The sequence below is a fragment of the Haplochromis burtoni genome, unplaced genomic scaffold (genome assembly GCF_018398535.1).
Source record: "Haplochromis burtoni strain Fernald_Lab_line unplaced genomic scaffold, NCSU_Asbu1 Contig_305, whole genome shotgun sequence".
In the NCBI taxonomy this organism is placed as follows: Eukaryota; Metazoa; Chordata; class Actinopteri; order Cichliformes; family Cichlidae; genus Haplochromis; species Haplochromis burtoni.
Genome location: NW_024582666.1, coordinates 723,508 through 729,396, shown reverse-complemented (window position 1 = coordinate 729,396; position 5,889 = coordinate 723,508).

Here is a 5,889-nt window from a genome sequence, read left to right as displayed (position 1 = left end):
TTTTGTCTGGAAATCTCCTCTCATACATTTAAGAATCCTTTCTTTGGTTTCTTTAAAGCCACCAACTTTATTATGTTTATTGGAGATTATAAGAGAAGTCGTGCCTGAGTTTACACGTGAGCAGGAGATATTATTATTATTATTGCTGTTTGAGTTTGTTTTATTGCAACAAAAGGAAGAGGGAAAATAGATTGTGGTTGTTTATACAAATTTCAATATCTGTCGATATTCAAGGACGATTTTGATGTTTCAAGATATGAAACCTAAAAATGTCTAAGAACAAGGAGCAAGTGTTGAAATGTCTGCTCTTAAAGGCAGCTGTATTTCAGGGTGTCAGGTTTCTTTTTTTTCTTGTGTCGTTACCACAGTGACTCTACATCTGATCTGTTTTCATGCTGTGTCATGTGTACTTACATGTAGCAATGATGATTATTGCGATTATTCCACTACAGGCGGATAATATAAAAATTGTGTCATACACAAAGAGGAAGTGTACAAAGTGGAATTTCCACAGTGGTTTTTCTTCCTCTGTATTTCTTGTGAACTCTCTGCTGCGTGATGATAAGATAAAACAAGACAATTGCTAAATCGACGATCTCAGGCTTAAACCACAGGCTGCACTTCCTCTTCCCCGGGTGGCTCAGCTACAAACCAAGAGGCTTTTCAGCAGATACAAACATTCCTGTGGCAGAATAAACTATAACCAATTACAGTGTTTTATTCATACACAGGCATGTAGGCACTGTGAGCTGCTCAGAACGCAGAAATTTATCAGCGAGCAGTTTAATCATCTGAAGAATCCAAAGTAATCCAGACTCTTTATTTCACTAAAGCTTTGGCCTGACAGTAGCAGTCAGAGGCACACGCTCCACGCTCCACGCTCCACGCTCCTCCTTTATAATGATGCAGTATTCAACAACAGCACACCACAACATGTCTAATCATTTTCTGTTTTCATGACTCCATCAGTGCTGCAACCTGGCACCTGTAACACAAGCTGAGCCTGTTTCAACAATAAAGCAAAGCCATCCTATCGCCTCACTGAAGGAGTCAGAGGTTTGTCTTTGTCCTCTCATTTGTCACCTAGTTATATATTTAAAGAAATTCAATGAGGTAAAACAAAAGAAAACACAATATTAATCAGTTGTGAAAATAATGTGATGCAAGGTTTCTTTGCTGCATATCTTAAATTCCCCTCATGACTGTCATGGTTCTGAGTCATTTTGACCAAGCTTTTTCTGTTTCTTATGCTTTGGTGTTTTTCTAGATTAGGATTTATGTTCTGATCCTTGAGTTGTGCTGGTCTGATTTTGTGTTACAGGTTATACTAGAAAAAAAATTTGCATTTCCTGCGAAAATGCTGTGTGGATGCCTTAACGCTGAAGATGTCTGCTGAAAAAAGCTGAAAAAGTTGAAAAGTTGCAAAAAGTTGTATGGCGGTGAAGAAACTGAAAATTCTGCTGAAAACAGGTGAAGAAGCAGAAATTTTTGCTGAAAAGTGGTGAAAAGCAAAAAATTCTACTGAAAGGGGTAAAGACGGAGAAATTTTTGCTGAAAAGTGGTGAAAAAAAAGTTACCCTGAGCAGGATTCGAACCTGGCCCTCCTGGTCTCAAGGCAGCCACTCATTCTCACTGAGCCAAACTCATTCTCACAAAGAGGTGGAGAGACTGACAATTGCTGAAATGAGCAGAAGCTGCTGATAAGAGGTGAAAAGGCTGAAAAATTTGCAGAAAAGAGGTGAATCAGCAGAATTTCTGCTGAAAAGAGGTTTTTATGAAAAAAGCTGAGATTAGTGGTGAAAAAACTGAAAATTCTGCTGAAAAGGGTGAAAAAGCTTAAATTTGTGTTGAAAAGAGTTAAAAAAGTTTAACTGTTAACTGAAAGAAATGTTGCCATAAGCGGGATTTGAACCCCGGCCTCCCAGTCTGAGAACGGATGCTCATCTCACTGAGCTAAAACACAGGTCAACCCGGCAAGGAAAATCAGTGAGGCCACTGATGATATGGCAGAAATGGGCAAAAAATATTGCAAAAAAAATTCAATATCTCAAAAAGTATAGAAGTTATGAGCACCAAAAGTCATAGCCGGCATTAGCAGAAAGAGCAGAATTTTTTAAAGTTTGAATGGCAAAAATCGGATGAAAACTGTGGGAGTAGTTGAGTGCCAAAAAGTGTACGGAAGCAACTAGTAAATAGTGGAATAAAGAATAAAGAGAAACAGGATCTCAATAGTGTGGATGCCTTGAGGGCATCCACACAATTTTCTGTCAAGTCTGTCTCTCTTGTCAAGTCCTTTGTCTTAGATTGTTTCTGTTTTACTTTGAAGGTTCATGTCCTGATGTCAGTGTGTTCAGTTTTACTTCCCCCCTTAATTTCCCAGCTGTGTCTCCCTCCTGTTTCCCATTCCCTGATTATATAAGCCCTCAGAGAATGACTCGGCCTCTGTGTGGAAAGGTTTTAGGAATATCACAAACTACAAGCCTAAAACCCCCCACTCCACTGATGACTTGCTCTTGGCCAACACCCTTAACGACTTCTACTGCGTTTTGACGAGCCATCAGGCAGCCTTCACACCTCCAACGGCCCCAACAATAGAGACACTTTGGACACTCAATTCCCCCACCTCTCCCCCCTCCATAGAGCCATCACCACCTTCAAACCGTTCACCTACAACACCCCCCTCCTCACCCCACACAAAAGAGGATTTCACACCACCTCCTCCCACCACAACTCTTCATATTCATGAAGCAGATGTGAGGAAGCAGTTTAAGAACCTGAATGCTCGGAAAGCTCCCGGCCCAGACGGCGTGTCTCCTGCCACCCTCAGACACTGTGCAAACGAGCTGGCCCCAGTGTTTTCTGGCATTTTCAACTCCTCACTGCAGGCATGTCATGTGCCTGCCTGCTTCAAGTCCTCCACCATAATCCCTGTCCCCAAGAAACCTAGGATCACTGGACTAAATGACTACAGACCCGTGGCTCTGACATCTGTGGTCATGAAGTCATTTGAGCGCCTAGTTCTCTCCCATCTCAGGACCCTCACGGCCCCCCTCCTGGACCCCCTGCAGTTTGCATACAGAGCCAACAGGTCTGTAGATGACGCCATCAACATGGCCCTACACTTCATCCTGCAGCATCTGGACTCCCCAGGAACCTACGCCAGGATCCTGTTTGTGGACTTCAGCTCTGCCTTCAACACCATCCTTCCAGACCATCTCCGAGACAAGCTTTCCCAGATGAATGTGCCTGATCCCATCTGCCGGTGGATCACTGACTTCCTGACGGACAGGAAGCAGCATGTGAGGCTGGGAAAGAATGTCTCGGACTCCCGGACCATCAGCACCGGCTCCCCTCAGGGCTGTGTTCTTTCTCCTCTGCTCTTCTCCCTGTACACCAACTGCTGCACCTCCACCCACCAGTCTGTCAAGCTAATCAAGTTTGCAGATGACACCACCGTTATTGGACTCATCTCGGACGGGGACGAGTCTGCCTACAGGAGGGAGGTTGAACGTCTGGTGACCTGGTGCAGCCACAACAACCTGGTGCTGAATGCCCAGAAGACAGTGGAGATTATTGTGGACTTCAGGAAGCACACAGCCCCACTCCCCCCCATCATCCTGACTGACACCCCCATCACCTCTGTGGACTCATTCCGCTTCCTGGGTACCACCATCACCCAGGACCTGAAGTGGGAGCCCACCATCACCTCCGTCATCAAGAAAGCCCAGCAGAGGATGTACTTCCTGAGGCAGCTGAAGAAATTCAACCTGCCAACACGGACGATGATGCAATTCTACACTGCAATCATCGAGTCCATCCTCACCTCCTCCATCACCGTGTGGTACGCTGGAGCCACTATCAGGGACAAACAGAGACTGCAGCGTGTTGTGCGCTCTGCTGAGAAGGTGATTGGCTGCAGACTCCCATCTCTGCAGGACCTGTACACCTCCAGGACACTGCGGCGTGCAGCTCGGATCTCAGCTGACCCTTCTCACCCTGGACACAGTCTGTTTGACCTGCTCCCCTCAGGCAGGAGGCTCCGGTCCATTCGCACCAGAACCTCTCGCCATAAGAACAGTTTCTTCCCCTCTGCTGTTGGACACATGAACAATAACCATATGACTGTCCCCGCCACTAACACATGACCCTACGCTGTGTTCACTGCATCATTCCATGTTTGGCACTGATCACCACCTGCACTCATGTATATATCTTTCAACGTAGCACTCTTAATTCTTACTCTCATGTATATATCTCATGTATATCTCATGCACATATCTTTCCACGTAGCACTTTTAATTCTTATCCCTACTTTTATTTTTTCCATGTCTATTTAAGTGTTATTTATGACACCATGTTTGCACTGAAGCACCGCAGCAATTTCCTAATGTTGTAAACCTGCTCAACATTTGGCAATAAACCTGGAGGTCAAAGGTCACTGTACAAAAGCCAACAGTCTGCACCGAGTCTGAGCTCCAAACCTGCGTATAAAACATCTAAGCTGAGCCTTCACAGAAGGTAAAACATTCACTCTGAATCTCTTTGAGCTGGAAAACATCTCTAAAGGCTAAATATTCATGAGGTCACCAATAACTGCTCCGTGCTGCACGTCTGATTTTCATAAACACACACAACTATCACACTGCTGCAGATGTGTGTGACAGTAACACCTGTATGACCAGAGGGCGGCACAGCTCTTTGAAAGGAAAGTCACTCAGAAGAGACTGACTTATTGATAAACATAATAACACACCTCCCGTCGTGGAAATGTTTCTCTTTAAATGCACTCATTTTGTATTTATCACTGTAATTTTCTCTTTTATCTTCACTCTAGCACAGACCTGAAAACCTTTCAAAATAAACTAAACGATCAACAGAATGTGAATAAAAAGCTCCAAAACATCTGGGTCTAAAACATCTGCATACTCATCCTGCAGACTGGGCTGTTCTTCACTGCAATACCAATTCGTACCACAAGATGGCGCACTGACTCAACATTAACTTTATTTGGGGAGGTAAGCCATAAAGATTCCGTTCTTTTTATAATAGTGGTCAGAAAAAGGTAAAATCTTCGAGGGTAAATGGGATTCAGGCTGAAGAACTGCTCACCTGTGGTTTAATACACCTGTCTGTGTTTTCAGCAGCAATAAAACGGTTCCTAAACGCCTCACACAGCTCTGACGCTGTAAAGTCTCAGCACACAGTAAGTACTGCACTTAAACCACAGCGGCTCTAAAGAACAATCTGTACAGTGAAACTATCAGGTTACATTTAAACTAACTGATCCGAGTTCAGTGTTTTTTGCTGTTTTTGTCAGTGAACAAAGAAAAACTTCAAACTTCTGCAAACAACATGTAAATAAACAAAAACAATGCTTTAAAAAAAAAAAACAGTCCGAAAGTTCAAGACTTTGAAAGGTCGACTATTTTTACTTAATTAATCAAATAATTATTTTTTTAAATAATTGCATCAAACCAGTTAGTAACATTTAAAAACCACACTGAGGAAAATATCCGAAAATTAAAATGAAAGCACGACTCACTGCAGACCTCTACATTATGTTTTAAATACTATTAGGTTCTTCTACATATAGAGACCCACCAAAGATGTAAAGTAAGTATATATAGATCAGCTTCCTCCCCATGAGCTCAATAATAACTGATATTATTATGTTTTTATGGTAGCCTGTTAACTTTAAGGGTTAAGCAGTACAGCAATGATGTCATTGTTCCCTCATCAATGTGCAACATTTTTAGAATGAAGCTCCAAAATCTAATCGTCTACTCCCAAAAAAAGCCCTGTCATAAAAAATTATTAAATTATGTTTTATAATTGTGCATCTCAGAACATTTGAATATCACGACTATCAAATTTTCATATATTCCACGT